The sequence below is a fragment of the Chiloscyllium plagiosum genome, chromosome 2, assembly GCF_004010195.1.
Source record: "Chiloscyllium plagiosum isolate BGI_BamShark_2017 chromosome 2, ASM401019v2, whole genome shotgun sequence".
NCBI classification, from domain to species: Eukaryota; Metazoa; Chordata; class Chondrichthyes; order Orectolobiformes; family Hemiscylliidae; genus Chiloscyllium; species Chiloscyllium plagiosum.
The window spans coordinates 107,352,468-107,375,092 of NC_057711.1; the positions used below are offsets into that span (position 1 = coordinate 107,352,468).

The following is a 22,625-nucleotide window of genomic DNA, read 5'->3' on the forward strand; positions in this document are numbered from 1 at the left end:
TTGACTAAGTGTGTGTGTGAGAGTGTGATGGGGTGTGTGTGAGAGAGTGCATGTGTCGGTGTGAGTGCGGTGTTGTATGGGAGCTTGTGTATAATGGAGTGTGTGTGTGTGTGTGTGTGTGTGTGTGTGTGTGTGTGTGTGTGTGTGTGTGTGTGTATCATGTAATGGGATCACCTGTAGTGTGACATGAACCTAAGGTCCTGCTTGAGACCATCCCATGACCATTCCAGAACTTTGCTATCAGCTTCTGCTCAGCCACTCTGCTCTGTTGCTTGTCCCGAAGTCCGCCTTGGAGGATGGTCACCCGAAGGTCTGAGGCAGAATGTCCTGGACCGCTGAAGTGTTCCCAGACTGGGGGAACACTCCTGCCTGGTGATTGTTGTGTGATAGAGGGTTCGTTAGTCTGACATAGCGTGGGACACAGACAGACTACACACCTATTGTCTAAAAACCTGAGCTGTCTTGAGAATGTTCTGGGATTTATGTATCAAACAACAGAAGCCAGCATATCCCATAAAAAAGATGAAAGTTTTAATCTAAGATTGTTTACTGTATCACATCTCCATGTCACTGGACTCCTTTGGCTATAAATTCTGAGAGCATGATTTTAATCTTTACAATGACCTGATAAAGGAGCAGCACTCTGAAAGTTAGTATGCTTCCAAATAAACCTGTTGGACTTATAACCTGATGTTGTGTGATTTTTAACTTTGTCCACCCAGTTCAATACCGCCACCACCAAGTCATTCCTTATAGAGTGTTAAGAATGAGAAGCTCACAATTACAAAGAGTGGTTAGTGGAATCATTATAACCCAATGTACTGAATTCTAAGCTCGTCACAGAGTCTTCCCCTGAATCTTTTTACTTCCAGAACCTCAAAACTGAGCAATTTGGCTTGTGATCTTTAGATTTTTCGAATTCAAGAATGACATTACCTGATCAGTAAAACTCATTCATTTTCAAATACTATGTGCAGAATTGGTCTCTTTATTTAAGGAGCAATATAAATGCTTGGAGGCAGTTCAAAGGAATTTTACTAGATTGATACCTAGAATGAGGCTTGACAAGGACGTAAAAAAGATGTTTACACAGACAGTAGTTTGTGTGTGGAATGAACTTCATGAGGAAATTGTGGATATGGGTACAGTTACAGTGTTTAAAGGACTTTGGATAAGTATGTGAACAACAAATGTTTGGAGGCATTTGAACCAAGGGTGGTGTGTGGGACTAATTTAGTTTGAGATTATGGTCAGCATGGATTTGTTGGACCGATAGATCTGCTTCTATGCTCTATGACTCTATGATCACCTTCTCAAGGGTTATTGACAAAGGATAACAGATGTTGGCTTAGCCAATGACACCCAAATCCTATGAAAAAAAAACAAATTAAATTTCATTTGGAAAATGATTTACAACCATCATGCCTGTATCTGTAAAAGTATCACATTGAATTTTAATGAGCATATCTTAGCTGCTGAAGATTACTGCTGAATATCTAGGTTCCACATGTTGTTTGATTGCTCATATTTATTGCCCTGAAGGTTAATAGAGAGTTGCTGTAACATGTGAAGCTTAAAGAGCTTGAAATAATTCCATAGAAATGAATATTGGGATATGAAGAAAGCACACTACATTTATTTATAACTGCATAGTCAAATGTACAATGGCCTTGAGAGAGAAGTAAATCACTAAAGGTTAACATAGCCTTGCTGTATTACTTTCACGCAGCACATTTCCTGGCCTATCTCCTGGGTGCACGCACTATGGTAAATATTAAAGGCATTCTGCATTAAATCTGAACTCACCAGATTCTCGGGCACTTGATGAAAACTGGTTAGAAGAGAACAGCTTCATGAAGGAAAATGGAAAGCCTTTTGTAACATTTTTTCAAATTATACAAGGGATATCTTTACTTAGACAAAAAGAAATAGGTTGGATTTAATTTCCAATAGGAGTTATGTATTTGGGCGCATTTGGAAGAAGTAACTGTCTGCTCTGTGGTATGAGTATCATGTGGGAAATGTGAGGTTGGCCACTTTGATAGGAAAAATAACAAAACAAAATATTTTTGAAAAGGAGAGAGAGCCCAAAATACTGTGGTGTGGAGAGTCGTGTTACAATAAGCAGAAAATTAATGATTCAGAAAATACAAGTGAAAGACAAAAAAAAAAGCTTGCCTTTGTTATGAGGAGTCTGGAAATTACAAGTAGAAATGCCTTCACAGGTCTATGGTAAGAACAAACCAGGGAAAGTATCTTATTTTGGTTTCTTCATTTAGCGAGGAATACACTGAAGACCATAAGGAGTAGACGTTGGCCATTCGGCCCATTGGAGCTGCTTCTGTATGCTATCTTCCATTATGCAAGATAACTGTATTCCAAACCTCTGTAGTGAGACATCGAATGCTAAAATGGTTAGGATCAGAACATATATTCTCTCTGAGCTCTTATCTTTTGAGTACTGTACACTACCTTTGAAACATGATACAAGCTCTGACTTGCTGTTCATTAAACTATAACAAAAAAGACATTTTGAATCAATCCAGAAACAAGTTGTGGTTTTTTAAAAAAAATACTTTTGCTATCCAGGCATCACTAGCAAGATTGGCATTTATAGCCTATCCCAGGTTTTTCTGAAAAGATGTATCTGCTTCTTGTGCAATTGCAGACTAGATACAACTCTATGATGTGCTCATCACTTTCAACAGTTGTTGAATGCCAACTGCACTTATCTGAGACTGGAATCACATCTAGGCCAGACAGCATAAGAATAAAATTCTCGACAAATTCAACAGGTCCGGCAGCATCTGAGGAGAGAGCAAGACTTAACATTTCAAGTTCAGTTGTGACACTTCCAAGATGGATATGGAGAGGACATTTTCTCTTGTGAGTCAGAAGGTACTGTGAGACTTGTGGACTAGAGTGTACTGTTCTAAAATTACAAGTTGTTCTTTCTGGACAAGGTGGATAAGACCATAAGTTCTAGGAACAGAATTAGGCCATTCAACCAATTGAGTCTGCCCTGCCATTTGATTATGGCTGATATGTTTCTCTATGCTATTCTCCTGCCTTCTCCCTCTAACTTTTGATCCCTTTACTAATCAAGGACCTATTAATCTCTATCTTAAGTACACTCAAGAATTTGGCCTCCGCAGCCTTCTGCAGTTATGAGATCCACAGATTCACCCTCCAGCTGAAACAATTCCACCTCATCTCAATTCTGAACAGTCATTCCTTCACTCTGAGGCTGTGCCCTCAGGTCCTAGTCTCTCATACTATTAGAAACATCTGTGCGACAAGACTATCCAGACCTCTCACTATTCTGTAAGTTTCAGTGATGTACTCCTCATCCTTCTAAACAAAATCAAGGATAGATCAAGATTCCTCAATTACTCTTCATATGACAAGTTCTCCATCTCCAGGATCATTTTTGTGAATTTCCTCTGGACCTCTAGCGGCAGCACATCCTATTCCTTAGAAATGGGGCCCCAAAATTACTCTCAATATTCCAAATGTGCTCTGATCAGAACTTTATACAAACTCAACAGTACAACCTTCTCTAGTATTCTAGCCCTCTTGAAATGAATGCCTTCCATTTTTCCTACTAAATGTCAATCTTAAGAGAGTTTTGAACTCAAATTCCCAAGTCCCTTTGTGCTTCAGATTTCCAAAGCCTGTCCCCACTTCGAAAATAGGCTACATCTCTAACCTTGCTACTATCATGTATTACCTCATGCCTTCCCGCATTGTATTTTATCTGCCGCTTCTTTGCCTATTCACATAGTCTGTCCAAGTTCTTCTGCAGTCTCCTGTCTTCCTCAATATGTCCTGTCCCTCCACCTATCTTTGCAAACTTCACAAACAATACCCTCTGTACCTTTATGCAGATTGTTGATATATAACCTGAATCATTGTGGTCCCAACACTGATCATTACAGAACTCCACTAGTCACCAGATGCCATCCTACCACTCTGCCTTCTGCCAGGGAGCCTTGCACCTTGTACCATGGGCTCTTATCTTACTTTCAGCCTCCTGTGCGCCATCTTGTCAAAGGCCTTCTGGAAATCCAAATAGATCATATCCACTGTCTCTCCTTTGTCTAACTTGCTCATTATTTCCTCAAAGAATTCTTACAGATTTTTCAAAAATGATACCCCCCTTAATGAAGCTATGCTGACTCTGCTCTATTTTACCATGCACTTGCAAGTAGTCTGCAATCGCATCCTTAATAATGGACTCTCAAATCTTACTAACAATCAAGGCCAGGCTAACCAGGTACTAAGTGCCTGTCTTCTGTCTCCCACTCTCCTTAAACAGGAGTGTTACAATAGCCATTTTCCAGTCTTCTGGGGCTCTCCCTTACTCCAGTGATTCCTGAAATATCATCCAATGCCTCCACAGTTTCCTCAGCTATTTCCTTCTAAACTCTGTGATGTAGTCCATCTGGTCAGAGTGATTTAGTCACCTTCAGATCTTTCAGCTTCTGGCACCTTCGCCTCAGTAATGACCAATACACTCTCCTCTACCCCTTGACTCTCTTGAAGTTCTGGTATGCTGCTGGTGTCTTCCACGGTCAAAATTGATGCAAAGTACCTATTCAGTTCCTCCAACATTACTTTGTTCCCCATTATTACTTCCCCAGCCTCATTTTCCAGTTGTTTAATGTCTACTCCTGTTTCTCTCTTACATATCTAAAAACCTCTTGCAATCTTATTTTATATTAATAACTTGCTTATCCTTTCTCCCTGCCACCCACCCCAAATTGCTTTCCTCTGTTGGGTTTTAAAGGCTTCCGAATCTTCTGGCTTCCCCTAACCTTCTCCACATTAGTATATTAGATTTATATTAGTCAAGGGTTAAATGTGAAAGTGCAAAGCAAAGTACAGACGCATCAGCCATAACCACGGTGAACAGCAGAACAGGCTGGAGGGGACAAAAGCAATGCTTTCCTTGAATTTCTTATGTTCATGTTTGTCTGACCTTGGAGGAAAAGCCCATGTCCTTAATTTGGCTAAATGATGTTGACGTCAAGCCCAATGCCTCATCTTGTTTCAAAAGTAACCAGAGGGGCTAATCACCTCGGGCTGAGTCGAGTAAAGATTTTTCCACCTGGTTCACTATCCCCATGAACCATTGGATTTCCACATATTAATGCTGGTGAAAATGTTTTGAGGGCTTATGTCTTCTGTCTACCATGACTCCTGTTACCTTAATACTATGGCATAAGAAATCTAATCATTGGCTTTGGGAATTTACACTTGCTATTAACTGTCAACTCAGCATCCAAAAGCTTCCCCTACTTTTTCATCATGCAGAGTTTTAGTGGACCCATCACTGACAATGTCATCCATGCGCATATGATGCTTTCCATAGCTTCTTATTTGTTGGACATTGACCACTGGAAATGTTTGGATGTGAATGTGATGTTAAAGGGCAGGCAGTTAAAACAATAAGGCCCATAGGATTTTGTCTCACATGTTATTGTTTGTATCCAACTTGAACATTGTTCTGCTTATAACTTTAGCTTACCACTTATTCATAGACATTAATGGACACATTGCTTGTGTACTGCCTTTGTACTGTTAAGTTGATGCATTCTAATGGATCTGCTTGATTTAAGAATAGATGCCTTAGATGAATGCCAGCGGTATAACTTTTACTGAGAAGTGAAAATGGCTGAGCACGGATAAGAGTATTTCAACAGTTTATTTATCTTTGTGTTTTAGTGTTGCTTTTGACTATGAGGTTGGTTTCTTCTGGACCATGCAATTGGATTGATGACCATTGTAGGGTAAACTTCCATTGTCATTGACCTGATAGGTCAATGATTTCAGTCATTGTGGCTGTGGTGATGATTGATGTCAGTATTGGCCTTCTATTATTCACCAACCTGATCCATGATTTTCCCAGTAAGAAAATAGCGGTGTGAAACTTTGCATTTAAAAATGGCTGCCTTGTTGTTTTCTTCATATAGATTTATGTAATGAAAGGGAGGTGCTGTGATTGCAATGCATGGCTTCTCCAGTTCTGTTTCTTTGCACCATTCCGGAGTACTGTTAAATGATAGATGGCACCTTTTCAACATGGTTCCCCTATTGCTGTGTGCCTTTGGCTTTGGACCCTTTCTAACAATTCTGCCCTTGTCCATTGTATGTGAGGCCCAACCAATAAGAAATTTTGTGGATAAGTTAGCACAGAGTTCATTGCTCACTATCACTGTGCTGCATTTCAGGCTCACCATGCTGTTTGACTCTGATTCAATGAGTCTATAACCATTAAAGTGTCATGAAGTAAGATAAGGTGGTCACTCTCATAAGTGAACGTTAACTGATTTTATTTAACATAACCAAATACAGGGAATTCAAGACTGGACATCTTACAGGATCAGCGTCCAGTTCCGAATGATTTATTATCACTGTGCCATAGCTTCTTTCAGATGGTCAATAATTATTCTCAAGTAAAAGTACAATTAACCATTTACTTTCCTCCCTGACGTGAGTCTTTAAACACCATCCCAAGTCTGCGGGTAGAAAGACATTTGGAAATGTGAAACATAGATATTTCACTGTAGGATATCTGTGTGTTGTTATTATCTCTTCAACCATGATTTCCTTTCCTTCTGCTTTCCACTTTGCTTGCTCCAGAAGAACACTACAGATTGACATCAAAATTTAATAAAAAATAAGCATTTCAGTCAATTCTCTGAACAGAGCTGAGTTGTTGCATCAAAACATCCAAACTTAGGAAATGAGATGTCAGTATAGAAATGTGAAAACTTCAATCAGTGAGAAACAAAATAGTTTGGAGTCAATGTCAAAGCTGCTGCTTGGAAGGAATGGCAGAAGGACCAGCTTCAATAATTTTTCAAAGCATTCAGGTTTTCATTTGAAGAAAAGGTTCCAACTCGACTGCAGCGAGGTAGGATAGCAGACGGACTTCAAGGTGAAAAAGCCCACGGCAATTTTGGCCATTTTTTAGACTCACTGTCCAATTAAAAATGGTGGGCAGGATCCTGATGAATTCCAGAATCTTGGTAATCCACAGAGAGCGGTGAGTACTGCTCAGGAAAGTGAAGACAATGCAAGGTCACATCCACACAGAGGTGGAGCAGATACTGTACATAACCATTTCAAAGGGACCAAGAAGGCAGACCTGTCTGCCTGTAGGGAAACCCCTCCTGGTCAAGCACAGGGGTATGCATGAAATTAGAGACCTTCCTACTGCAATGAGCAGCCTCTCCACTGCTGGCTAACATGCTGAAGGATTGACTGAAAAAGTCACATTAAATGTTCAAATCGGCAGCCCACTTCCATTCATCTGGCAATTGACATACACTTGGTCTCACTACTACGATAATTCATGGGCAGTGGATCTTTATTACAGAGCCGTCCCTACTTGGTTTTGCATTCTCCTCCTGGCCACCTCCCAGTGTACCACCAGGAGCCAGCAAATTCCTACCTACTTGTCACTTGAACATCATGTATGAGTTTAGTGGTATGTGTTCTGTAAAATGTCAATGTCCCCAACCTCTGCATGTCCAAGCCTCCGCATAGCATCTACCTGAGTGTGAAATAAATCACATTGTGCTTTGCATCTTCTCTTAGATCACTAGATTATTAAGAACCCAACCTGATTTTGTTTCTTATCGATTATATGAAGATTGAACAACTTTTATAGACCCACTATTTTCAACATTTTCAGCAATTAAAAACACAAAAGTACATGTACCTTTTGGCACATTTAATGTGGAGAGTTGTCCAGTAATAAACTCCATAGGTAGCACCAAAATTATTGCTAATTACCTTAAACCTACTTCGATTCTACTCTCGGGCAACTGTCTGTGTGGAGTTTGCACATTCTCCCCATGTCTGCGTGGGTTTCCTCCCACAATCCAAAGATGTGCAGGTTCGGTGGATTGGCAATGATAAATTGCCATGGTGTCCAGGGATGCATAGATTGGGTATGGGATTAGGCATGGGAAATGTAAGATTGCAGTGGAGGAGGGGGGTTGTGGGAGTGAAGGCATACTGTTGGGATACTGTTTACAGAGTTGGTGTGGACTCGATGGACTGAATGACTTGCTTCCACACTATACCGCTTCTATGATCATATATTTCAACTAAACACATAATGAAATATATTTTATTTCCAGTCATCCTGTGTCTCGAACATTGAACAGATTGACTCTACAATGGTCATTACTTTCCCAATGTTAGGAGAGGAAAAATTGATAGGAACATCTATTCCTTGACCTCTTCTGCAACATTCATCTGAAAAGGCATTGGGAATGAACTGTGAGCTGCTGCTGACAATCTGGCAACATGCCGAACCACTTTGCATTCTGATGCAACTGTCTACAATGACAGCAACTCCCAAGTTATGACAGAGTTTGCAAGGCAAAGAAAAAAAGAACACCAATTAAGAGATTTATAAAGTGGGTGGATTCCAATTAAACTGAGCCATGTTGCATTTTTGATTCCTTAAGGAATCTGCATAATCCAAGGAAAACTGCTTTCACAAGATATCACCACTTCAAATATTCAATCAAGGAAAATAAAACAAGCTGATCCATCATAGGAGGCAACGTTTGCTTAAAGTGACATGGATGTTTTTCCCTCTGCTGCCAAGTGTCCCTGATTGTTGTGACACTTCTGACTTAGAATGTTGGTGGCTTCAAGGCCCCCTCTAGACTTGAGCACACTGATACTCCTGTGCAGTACTGAAGGCATCCTGTATTGTCAGAAGTGCTACCCATCAGATGAGATAATACGAAACTTAATGTGCTGTCTGTTCCCTCAGATAGATGTATCAGAGCCCATGGCACTATCTTCCCAACAGTATCACTGAAATAAATTGATGTTTTGAACATTATTTCATGCTACTTGTGAAATTTTGCAGTATGTAAATTGCCTGCTGTACTTTTAATAAGAGCAAAGTTTCAAACACATTTCGTTAAATATAAAGTGCTTTGGGATGTCATGAAAGACATTCTTTTAATTTGAATAAATATCACCCTTTATACCATTTGCCATTGCACATCATTTCTGAGATTCCCCACTCAATCACTTATTTTCAAAAATGAACAGCCGTGATTACTCCAGTCAGTCTTTATAATCCCGTTCACTGATGCAGGGATTAAATCTTGTCTTTTCCATGCTTCACCACCTCCCCATCCCAATTCCAAAACTTGTTACATCTTGATGAGCAGAGCTTGATATTTGAGCGGTGTGATGATGAGAATATAAAATAGTTTGACATGAATTACTGAGATTTATGCCTTGCTGATTTGACAGTACAATGAACATTCCTTTTGCTTTGAAGTGATTGCACATTTTGTTTGATCAGATGGGTGTCTGACTCAGTTCAAATCCGTCACTATGTTTTAGTCATCTTCAAATCAGAGTGTTAAGAAATCCACACCTACCTGGTAAGTATTTATTTCCTAAATTTGGAGTTATCACTCTCTCCATATATATTATAGAGCAATTTTTCAAGAATTCGTGTGCAGTTATGTTACTTGTGTTCAGCTAATTGCAACTGCATATCTCAACAGTACAGAGTCCAATTCCTTTGCTGGTGTGTCTAGAACTGAAGAGCTGACCCCTAATCTTCTATCAACTTTGGATAAGCACATCATGCTGACTGGTTCAATTACAATAAATGACCAGAAATATTGCAGTCCTGCATGGTTCAGTTGATTGATAGCTAGTTCATGACAGTGGAATACAAACAGGAGATGGAAAGAAAACAGGTAATTATAGATTAGTTAGCCTGAATCAGTAGTAGGAAAAATGCTAGAGTTCATGATAAAAGATTTAATCGCAGACCACTTGGAAAACAATGACAGGATTAGACAGAGTCAATATAGATTTACAAAATGGAAATATTGCTTGACAAATCTACTGGAATTGTTTGAGGATGTAACTAATAGAGTTGATAAAGAGGAGCCTTTGGATGTGGTTTACTTGGATTTTCATAAGACTTTTGATCAAGTCTCATGTTAGCGATTAACATGTAACAGTGAAGCACATGGGATTGGGGATAATGTACTGACATGGAGAGAGAATTGGTCAGCAGACAGAAGATAATGAATAGGAATAAATGAGTCTTTTTCTGAGTGCAGTAACTAGTGGAGTACCACAGGGATTAATGCTTGGACCTCAGTGAAGACCATGTATATTAATGATTTTAGATGAGGAAACTAACTGTAATATCTTCAAATTAAGTGAGTGGATAACTACATGGCAGATTAAATATAATCTGGATAAATTTGAAATTATCTACTTGGGTAGCAAAATCTAGAAGGCAGATTACTATCTGAATGGCAGTAAATTGGGAAAGGGGGACAATGACTTGATGTCCTTGTATGAAAGTTGTTGAAAATAAGAATACAGATGTAGAAAGTGGTGAAGAAGACAAATGGTATGTTGATCTTCATAGCAAATATAGGGATTTCAAATATAGGGATAGAGATGTCTTGCAGGAATCGTACAGAGCTGTGGTGAGACCACACCATGGTGTATTGCGTGCAGTCTTGGTCTCATTATCTGACAAGGATGTCCTGAGGCAGTGCAATGAACATTTACCAAACTGATTCCTGGGATGACAGGATTGAAAAATGAAGAGAGATTGGTTTGGAAAGGACTATAATCACTGGTTAAGCACTATAAATGTGATAGATAGCTGTGGGTTGGATGTCAAAGTGACATTCTCATACATGATTTTTAATTAAAGTCTCATAGCAGTTGTTGATGGATGTCTTGATATTTATCCAATAGCTACATTCCCTCCTGCCAACAGCTCAGCTCCAGATACGGCACACAGTAGATGAATTTTGAAAGTGTGCACCTATTGTCCTAAGTTGTGTGGACACATACTTGATTTTCCAGAAGATTAACCTGTACTGACTTATATTTACCATTATGTTCAAGGTATCTCCTTGAATTAGGGCAAAATCATAATGTCACACCTGGGAATACATACCACCATAGCTCACTTATTCAACCTTTCTCAAATTGATGAATAAAGTTGATTAATTCCCTTGATATTTATTAGCAACACAATATCATCTTTGATCAAACATGTCAAGTACCAAATCTGGAAAGAAACACCTCAATCTTTTTCTCACCTTCGCTCAGTGACTTTAACACTTAGTGAATACTCATGACATTTTCTTCTTACTGGCTTACATATTTTCACTCAACAACTGTGACTAATCTCATGGCTATACAGAGCTTTGGGGGCAATCTGCAATCATGAAAAGTGTAATATAAATTCATATCTTCCTTATTTCATTTTATAGGCTGTAATGCTCATCAAATGCATATTACAATATTTTGAATAACCTGTTTAAGTTCTTGACTCTTTTCTGATTAATTTGTTCCCTAATGTATTATTCTATTCACAGTTGGCCATTTTGGCTTGAGCTTCTGTAACATAACTTGTGGGAGGTTTAATGATAATCCCCAAGAAACACGATTTCAGCACTTCTTCCATCCTGATGTCCCTTCCTCCACCCCCCCCCCAAAAAAAGCCACTTGCTTCTATCATTCTACAAAACATTATTAATTCCTCAGTTTTATCTTGACGCTTTTTAAAAATATCAGCCTTTCAAGTAGAGCAGAGCTATTTTTGACGTTAAACACTTTGCTATACCAGCAAGGAACAGCAACTTGCTACCTGCCATTAACAGTAGGAGATAGCTTTCTAATAAAACTATTCAGACTTGTTATTACAGGAGCAGCTGAGTCTTGATCCTGAACTACCTCGTCCTCAAACTGGGTTCACTGTTCTAAGAAAATAAACAAAATGAATACCATAAGAGGCCACACTGTTACAGTATTCTTTGCATCAGATCATTTCAGAGGTAAATGCTGCACAGGGTCAGAACATCACATGTCGTGTTGTTGAAGAGGAACATAAAGCAGATGAAGGTCTCCACAGAAGCAATTGGAGAATTGTTAAATTCATGGATTATTTAAGTAATTTCTATGATTGGAAGTGTTCCATTTGCAGTTGCTAGGATCAGATATGTTTACATTTTGTTTCATTGCCAGTTCATCTTGATGATTTGCAAGGTGTTGGGTGGGTCGGGATTTATGGGAGGGAGGAGGGAGGAGGGAGGTGGAAATATCCTGGGCATTCTCCAAAGTATACCCATTTCTGTTCACATAGTAACTGAAGTGCCATCTCTTTTAATGGCTGAGTATCAAATTCAATTTCACAATGCTCCAGTTGACACTGAACATTTGTCCAATTCATTTTGCAAGTAAGTCCGTTCATTCAGTAAAATTTAGCCTCAATAAATATTTCCCCTTGCTTCCAGCTGCTTTATCAGGGGCAGGATGAGTGAAGTTGGGAATTGTGTTTTAGGACTTAGAAAAATCTTTCCTTACTTGCTGGTTAGAGCTGCTGCTTCCAATGTTCTGATATTGAAGTGCACATTAGAATTAACCTTCTCAGACATTCTGAGAGGATCTCAAGTTTATAAATGTTAAACCACTATTCAAGGGAAGAAGAGAGGATGCATTAATAAGAAGTCAACTAACCTGACATCAGTCATTGTGAAATTCTTGCAATGTATTATTATAGAGCTTGTAGTCATGCAAAGTAAAAGCAGGCAGAGTCAGTATGTCTTTATATAAGGAAAGCAATATTTGACAGGTTTATTCAGATTCTTTGTGAATATAACTAGCATAGTAGCTACAGGGTAACTGGTAACTGTTCTACAAAAGGCAGTGGATAAGGTATGTTTAATCAAATTAAGAGTTCATGGTGCAGGGGTAATGTATTAGTGTGAATGGAAAATAGTTATTGACCAAACATCAGACAGCATACAAAGAAATTATTTTCAAGTTGTATGGCTGTAATAATTGAATAAAAACAGAAAATGTTGAAAAGCGCAGTGAGGAGAATCTGTAGGGCTGCTGCTAAAATTCCTGCGTTCTTCCAACAGTTTTGTTTCTATTTCAGATTTCCACCGTCTGCAGTATTTTGCTGTTTTCACTCATTACACACTAAAAGAGCCAGTGCTGGGGCCTAATCTATTTCCAACCATAATCATGACAGACAAGGAAATGCAGATAAGGTTTTTAGATTTGTTGATAAAACAAGTTATATGTCAGTGCAAGCTGTGAGTAGGCAAGAAGGTATCAGTTGAAGATTAGAATGGTTTAAATGGGAGATTATTTATTTTATTAGGTGTAATAACACAGGCAGCCCAACTGGAAAGGAACATGGCATACATAAACTAGTCCCAATCTGGGTTAGACAGATCTAAAGATCCATCCCTGGGTCACTTTATAAAGGATTGATGTATTCTAGCTGAGCAGGCCATTGCATGTTACCAAGGGAATTCACACTCCACAACCTCAAAAGGAAGATTAATTATTGATCTCCATCATCCTTGTAGAGGTTACCACAATAGAAAGAAAAATAGAACTTTTTTAAGAGGGACAAAACTTTTAAATGTTGATGTTAGAGAGATTTTGGTTTACTTTATACAAAGATGAAAACGTTAGCATGTAGCTACAGCAAATAGTCAGGAAGGCAAATGACATGCTGGATTTTATTGTAAGGTGATTTGAGTACAAGAATAAAAAAAAGTCTAGTGACAATATTATAGGACGTTGGTGAGACCACACTTGGGGTATAGTGTGCTGCAACTTGTTTACAAGATTACAACCTGAGAGGTGCAGATTAGAGTGGGAGATTCTAAAGGCTCAGTTTGAAGGGGAGGGTTTGGTGCAATAGTCTGAGGAATTAAACACAATACAATTATTATGAAGCCAAAGAGAAATTTTGTCATTAATCTCAGTACAACTCTATTTGATATTTGGTTGTGAGGAATATGCAATACCACAAAAATGATCAAGAGCAGCAGAAGTTTGCATCATGCAATATAATCACCTTTTTTTTAAATTAAGAATAATCCTGCACCATGTTTCCATGGAACAAGATTAATGTTGTACCTTAATTAAAATTATAACTTAGTCTTCATCCTTTTCAATGGAGAACACACTGTTTGAAACATATGAAGCAATGCTGAGGGACACATTGACAGGTACCAGAGACATCATTATCAATGAGAGCAGCAAAACAGTCCATCCCAGTCATGTAATTGACAGGGTTTGCATGTCACTTTCCTAGCTGCGTGTCAGAGGAAGCAGATACATCAGTAATAACTTTCTAAGGTCTCAGTACTTATGCCTGACCCAATGTAGTTGTACTTACGACTTTGGAGCAATTTTATTTTGTTATTTCATGACTGTGCCCCTTCTATAGATGCTACACAGTGGTTTATATGCTGCCAATAACCATGCAGTCAGCCTAAAACATTGCAAAGACGAAAAAAGGATTGGTGGCAGTGAGCTACCTATAAACAACACTTACCCAGTACCACGTACTTGTAGAGATGACAAATTCAGGTTATAAGTTTTCTCGCTGAGCTGGAAGGGTTGTTTTCAGATGTTTTGTCGCCATACTAGGTAACATCATCAGCTTCATTGGAGGTGCGATGATGTTACCTAGTATGGTGACAAAACATCTGAAAACAGGCCTTCAGCTCAGCGAGTGAACTTACAACTGGAACCTCACCCTGAGCTACAAATCTTCTCAAAAACTGCAGAGTTGACAAATATAAGCCCTGAAGAAGGGCTTATGCCCGAAACGTCGATTCTCCTGTTCCTTGGATGCTGCCTGACCTGCTGCGCTTTTCCAGCAACACCTTTTCAGCTCAGCAGCAAATACCACAAGATAGCAGGAGTGGTCACTGAAAAGTCTGGAAAATGAATTGTCCGAGTGGCAGGAAGCAGAGGGTAATGTTTGAGGGGTATTTTTGTGTCTGCAAATCTGTATCCAGCGGAGTTCCATAGAGATCAATGTTGTGTTATACATAAATGATTCAGACTTAAATTTAGGAGGAATGATGAGTATGTTTGTGGATGATATGAAAATTGTCACTATGGTAATTGTGAGCCCGGTTGCCTTACATTACAAGAGGATGCCGATGAGCAGGTCAATGGCAAATCACCTTCAATTGGATAAGGTGATTGGATACTTGAGCAAGACAAACAAGCAAGCTGATGAATGGTAGCCATTGAGAATCAGAGGGACCTTGGTGTGCGTCTCCACCAAACCCTTAAGGTAGTGGGAAACTTGGGTGAAGTGGTAAAGAAGGTACGTGCTGGGCTTGTCATATGAAGAGTGGTTGTAAGTTCTGGGCCTGTAATCCCTGTGTAGCTCTGGGAAGGCTCCTGTGTTGTTCACAAAGTGCAACCAAACTACTTATGTATGGGTGAGAGGGCAGACAGGATCTCATTTTAACATTGCTCAGATTAACAGCACAGTACTCCTTTAGTGGGTAGAAATGTCAGCCTAGAACCCATAAACCTTTAACTCAAAAGTTGTTGTGAAATATTTACACTTTATAAATATATATTTTCCCCATTTCTAAGTTAAATTGCACTTTCCTTCCAAGCACTGATCCTTACTTATCTTTTAGTAGGTCAGGCTAATTCTTTCAAGTCTGTTTGACATTATCATTTATTGCTTGCGGGACTACTGAAGTTCAGAGTAATCTGTCTAATCATGATTTAATGTCTCCTTAACTTACTGAGTGGTTTGGGGTCTCTGCAGTGGATTTTTTTTTCATTTCTGTTTCATCATTTCCCAGTCTCTCACTTAAAATGACTTCATCCAGAGTTGAAAACAGAACTAATATTATAAAAAAAGTTCCAATTAAAATGGCAAAGAATTTACAAAATTGCAAACAACTCAAATTTTGATCAGAAAATCTCACACTTGCTCAACACTCAGTTATGTCCCACAGCTAATATGAGATGTACCTTCAAGCAACGTGCTCGAGTTAACATCATTTTATCGTGACATGTTAGGTCACAGTCTCTGTCTTATTATGGCCACATGCAGCATGACAGAGATTGAGGCAAGTGTGCAACAGTTGGTAAACCTATTGGCCAGATCTAGCCCAGAAAGGGCAATGTCTTTGATACACATACGTCAATACCAGGAGAAGTGATAAAAGTCTATTAAATCTTTCAGTATTATTTTACCCATGTCTAGTGCCTATCCTGTGGGAGCAAACATTATTTGTACCTGATAAGGTAAAATTTCCTTGTTAAAGGTTAAAAGCCCATTACTGTGTATACAACAGATCATGGTGACAGCTTGGTGGTAAGCAGCAGTCACTGCTTGTCTAAGAATCCAAGATTACATTTGCAGACCATTCGAAACATCACTCAAGATGAAGCATTCTTGGACATCAAAGTATTTAGAAAGCTAACAACAAGAAATTTATGAGGGTATAATTCTACAAATTAAATGGCCAGGAGGCAGACTTATCCTTTTCTTCTTCAAATTTCAACTCTATCCAGCCGGAAGTCCTGAGACTGGTGTGAATCAGTGTGCTACTTACAGGCTTAAAAGCGAAAGGTGCAGTGAAATGCCACATTCACTTTAAACATAAGGCCCTCCTGTTCATAAATAAATAAGTGGATTCCTAAGTCTTAAATGTGATTTTCTGAACAGAGGAAGCTTACCTTTGTACAGAATTCTATTGGTTTTACCATTTTGTCTCTTGAATTTGGCATTGTGAGAGAAATCTTGTGATGTCATCATGCATTGTCTTGTGCCTGAAATTCAGGCATATACTTCATAACGATACCATTGCAAAGGCATCAACATTCATTAAAGAGGCTACAATAGTGAGAAATTAAGGTGGAAGCCAAAGAAGGAAAAAGAAAAGACAGATCAACAAACAAGTAAAAGAAAGCAACAAATAATCCCTGCAATCCACTTCAATTAAAAAAAAATCTTCAACAACACATGGAAGGCAAACATTTAATTAAGGATTGGAGCAAATTACATCTTCACTGAAATACAGCTAGGCAAACAAAACGTGTAGCACTTAACTTCATGGATCAAGGGATAAAGGATCCCTGAAAATCCTTCTTGATATCAGGTAGGAAAGACATTGTAGAATATAATGTGGTCTTTCAGAGGATGATAAATGGAGAGAAGATCAGGAAAGTACTTGATAAACGGCTTAAGATTTTAAAAAAATTCAGGATTGATGGAAATTTCAAGTCTATTGATGATTTTGTCTCTTGAAGCCACAAAAGTCATGAGTTAATTTCTGTGAAGATCTCAAGTAGAGAGTAATTGAATTGATAATCACCTCTGCTGCCATTAAAGGCTACAGTAAAGATCTTCTGTGTTAAGGGAAAAGGCCATATCATTGACATTAGGAGATGACACTAGCATGAAGCCATAGTGACATACTAACATAAATTACATGCTTTAGATGAAAGCAACACTGTGCCACATTCAGCCAAGTGCAACAGCAAGTAACAATATATGAGATCTAAGCCACACACAAGCACAAACATTGAATAGTGCAGGTGTAATACTATTAAATCAGCCAGTGATCTGAAACAGTTATACCCAGATGGATTTGATATAATCAGCACTCTTGAGGTTTATGTGGTATTATATCTGAAAAATAATGCAACTCCATTAAACAGTCCTACACAGGAGTAGAATGTGCACATTTAGGAGAAGGAATCATTATCTCCAACGCAACCTGTGCTCAGAAGACAAGTGTAAACAATATTGCCTTGCAAGCAATTGTCTAAATCATCCTGAGACACAGGACTTTCTACTTCGCTGATAGAAGAGAATGAAAGAGATACATAACCAACAAGCAGGCAGAGGACTACCACAAGCCTTCATTGCTCAGTCCTTTGAGTGTAGGGATTGGGAAGTCGGTTGTACAAGAAGTGAGGTTGTACAAGACATTGATGAGGCCTCTAATGGAATACTGTGTCCGGTTCTGGTCACTCAGTTATAGGAAGTATGTTATTAAGCTAGAGAGGGTTCAGAAGACATTTACCAGAATGTTGCCAGATATGGAGGGTTTGAGTTATAAAGAAAGGCTGGATAGGCTGAGACTTTTATCACTGGAACATAGGAGGTTGAGGGGTGATCTTATAGAGATTTATAAAATCGTGAGGGTGATAGATGGTGTTAATAGTAGGTGTCTTTTCCCTAGGATAGGGAATTCAAAACAAGGGGGCATATTTTTAAGGTGAGAGGAGAGGGATTTAAAAATACATGAGGGACAATTTTTTTATGTACAGGGTGGTTCACGTGTGGAATGAACTTCCTCAGGCAGTCGTAGATGTGGGCACAGCGACAATGTTTAAAAAACACTTGGCTAAGTACATGAATAGGAAAGATTTGGAGGGATGTGGGCCAGGAACAGATAGATGGGGCTAGTTTAGTTTGGGATTATTTTCAGCATTGATGAGTTTGACTGAACAATCTGTTTCCGTGCCGTATGACTCCATCACTCTATAACTATACACTGAAGAGAGTGTGCATCAGGAATCCAGTTAGAAATACCTGAACACAAGTAAAGATTTCTGAAATATGTGATGAGTCCAGATAGTACAAAGTCATTTCTGATTGTGCTGAAGGACCAGAAGGCAACTCATACTAATGTATAACATGTCACTCAAAGAAAGTGAAGAAGAAAACTCTAATAATGATTGTGCAATGTGGCTAACTGACAGCAACAAAGAGCAACATGGCAAATTTGTCAACCAACAGCAACTGAGAATAAAATGTACCTCTCCATTGGATGTATGATCATCAGATCAGGACAAGTTGTCAAACTTGCAAAACCTGATTAATTCTATGTTTTACTGTTATGTATGTTTTGTTAATTAAATAATTATATTTTGTGCATCTCTTTGAGATTTTTTTCTTTGGGGGAGAAAAGGGGATTTTATGATATTTTTCACAGCTAATATTCAATATACATTTAAGAGACCTACTCATTATATCATTCCAAATCATGGCATGTAATTTGATGGCATAAAAGTCTTGGTTCTCATCCTACTGTAGTATGTCATGTTGCAGGAAATGTGAACTCTTTTGTAAACAAGTTACCAGTTCCTAGTATCCACTAAAGATCTATTGAATCTTTCAATACCCCGTTACTCATGTCTAATTCATAAGTTATAGGAGCTAGCATATGTATCAGTACAGCAGGAATCATTACCCTGCTGAAGGTAGAAAACCCATTACAAAAATTATGGCAAAGCTTAAGGCAGAACAGCTTACTCACTTGCTTTCGTGGGAGCTGTTAAACCAGTGTTCATGTTCTGTCTGACTGTCATGTATAAAGTAAAAATCACACGACACCAGATTATAGTCAAACAGTTTTATTTGGAAGTACAGGTTTTTGGAGCACTGCTCCTTCGTCAGGCAACTAGTGGAGTAGGATCACAGGACACAGACTTTATAGCAAAGATTCATAGTGTGAAACACTGATGCGATATTTTGAACAAATCTAGATTGCTGTTAAGTCTTCCATTTTTTAGAATAGGTTGCAAGTTTCGATTCATTGTATCAAATTCTGCAACCCATTCAAAAAGATGCAAGACTTAACAGCAATCTAGGTTTGTTCAATATATCACATCGGTGTTTGACACTATGATCTTTTGCTATAAAATCTGTGTCCTATGATCCTACTCTACTAGTTACCTGATGAAGGAGCAGTGCTCCAAAAACTTGTACTTCCAAGTAAACCTGTTGGTCTATAGTTTGGTGTTGTGTGATTTTTAGCTTTGTCCACCCCAGTCCAACACTGACACCTCAACATCATGTATAAAGTAGTTTCTGGCATGTGGTAGTTTAGGGTAGCATAATCTGCCATTGGTCTCGACCCTTCAACAAGTGTCATATAATCAGAAACCCCAATCTTGTGAAGTGAAAATTGCCATTTTGGACATTAACTAGTAGGGAGGAGACCGGTCATTTCAGAGTAATGTGATTACTGAAGTAAATTAGGCAGATCAGTGTGTAACAGATTCTGGAAGACAGTCAGAGACAAGCTAATATGAGCTATATTCAAGTTTGCCCGATATTGTTTTTCAACTGCATCCTGGATCTGACAAATTTAATATTTTACCACAGACTAATAATTCATCCAGTGTGAGTTTCATCTATCTGCATTTTTGCATCACATAATTGATCAAAGGAGCACATCCATGATCAGTTTGATCACTGCTCCCATCTCACAGGGCTCAAAGATTCAAACTATTGTTTTGAAATATTTTTCCTTTTCAAAATGTTGAACCATTGCTTCCACACTTCTTCAAATGCCAATGACAGGGAGGCAGCCAGGGTTATAAAGAAACTCAAGTGGACATTGTGAGATTAGTAAACAAGGATTTTTTTTTAAATGACATCAAAAAATTGTCACTTTGCATTATGTATTTTCTTTTTAAATCCCAATAATGCAACTGATATAATATACACAGTTGTATTAAAACCCAGTAGTTTTTTTTGGTCCTTGTTTCTCTTGTCAGCTTACAACTCTTGACTAAATGCATTTATTTCAAAACACAGTGTGAATTCAGAACTGGAAGATCCATAAGTGATATATTCTTCTCAAAACTCGCTAATATTCTTCTCAATTCAAAGGCTTCAAGAGAAATGTCCTGAACAAAGAAGACTTATGTATTGCACCATTGATCTCACCAATCCATTTGAACATGAGCACTGAGGCTGGCGTCTGAAGTTGCTCATTATGGTTATACCAAAATGATGGTTAAGGTAATCTATGATATCACAGTGGAGTTGGCCAGGGGAACTAACACAATGGCATATTGTTCTCTTTGCTTTAGAGGACGTGATGGCATAATATTTGCTACTGGAATAGTAATACAGAACCAAAGCTGGATGATGGATATTATAAGTGGGCTCATGGTAGATAGTAAAAGTTGACTTAGTAAAATAATTTGGAATTAAAAGTCGACCAATGGTGATATAAAATCATTATTGATTGTCTTAAAACTTACCTGATTCATTAATGTTCTTTAGAATTATCGAAGCCTTACATTGCAGATAGAGGCCATTTCACCCATCAAGCCTGCACCAACCCTCCAACCCTATTCCCATAACCCCACAATCCACATTTACGATAGCTAAGCTACAAAATAGAACTTCTTGTGTGCTAAACAGTGGAAGCAGCAAGTGATAGACAGGGTAAATGGTCTCACAACAAATGGGTCATATCTAAGCTCTACAGTCCTGTCACATCCAGTCGTAAATGGTAGTAGAAAATTGAGTGAATCACTGGAGGGGGAAGAAGCTCCACAGATATCTCCATTTTCAATTGTGAGGAAGTCAACATTTCAGTTCAAAAGATAGGGCTGACACATTTGCAAGCATCTTCAGCCAGAAGTGTTGAGTGAGCAATCGATCTCTGCCTTCTCCAGTGAACCCCAACATTACAGATGCCAATCTTTAGCTAATTTGATTAACTCCATGTGATATTAAGAAATGACTTGAGGCATTGAATACTAGGTAAAAACAATGACTGCAGATGCTGGAAACCAGATTCTGAGTAGAGTGGTGCTGAAAAGCCCAGCAGTTCAGGCAGCATCTGAGGAGCAGGAAAATCGACGTTTCAGAAAAAAGCCCTTCATCAGGAATACAGCATTGAATACTGCAAAGGATGGGCCCAACAATGTTCTGGCAATAGTACTGAAGATGTATGCTCCAGAACTTGTCACAACCCTAGCTAAGCCTTTCCAGTGCAGCTACAGCACTGGTAACTGCATGGCAATTTGAAAAATTGCCAGGTATGTCATTGTGTACAGAAAGCTGGACAAATCGACATGGCAATTTATTGCATTCTCGGTGTACTCTCAATCATCAGCAAAGTATTGGAATGTGTTAGTAACAATCTAATCAAGCACTTGCTTAGCGGTAAACTGATCAATGACACCCAAATTTGGATCCACCAGGGTCATTCACATCCTGACCTCTCATTGACTTGGTCCAAATATGGACAAAAGAGCTGAATTCCAAAGGTGAAATGACAGTGACAGTCCTGGACATCAAGATCAGATTTGACTGACCGTGGCATTAAGGAGCCCTAGCAGAATAAGAGGCAATGAGAACCAGAAGGGTAAGTGTCGGAGCTATACCGAATAATGCAAGATGGTGATTGTTGGAGTTCAATTGTCTCAGCTCCAGGTCATCTCTGCAGGAGCTCCCCAGGATAGTGTTCTAACCCCAATCATCTTCAACTGCTTCATCAGTAACCTTTGTTTCATCATAAAATTAGAAGTGGGATATTTCCTAATGACTGCACCATGTTCAACTCCTCAGGTACTGAAGCAGTCCAAATACAAAGATACCTGGGCAACATTCAGACTTGGGCTGATAAGTGAAAAATATCATTAACACTAGGCAACAAGAGGGATTTCAATTGTGGTGCCTTAACTTTGATTGGCATTTACATTGCTGAATTTCCCACGATCAACATGCTATGGCTGCAAGAGCAGATTAGATTCCCTACAGTGTGGAAACAGGCCCTTTGGCCCAACAAGTCCACACTGACCCTCCGAAGAGAGAACCACCCAGACCCATTTCCCTCTGACTAATGCACCTAACACTATGGGCAATTTAACACGGCCAGTTCACCTGACCTGCACATCTTTGGACTATGGGAGGAAACCAGAGCACCCGGAGGAAACCCACGCAGACACAGGGAGAATGTGCAAACTCCACACAGATAGTCACCTGAGGC

General features: G+C 38.9%; 1 protein-coding gene across 5 annotated transcripts in view; it reads left to right on the forward strand.

Moving 5' to 3' along the window:
* LOC122562539 (leucine-rich repeat and immunoglobulin-like domain-containing nogo receptor-interacting protein 2) overlaps positions 1-22,625 on the forward strand; it is a 727,031-nt gene that overhangs the window by 493,227 nt on the left and 211,179 nt on the right. The gene's annotated exons all lie outside the window — the stretch shown is intronic.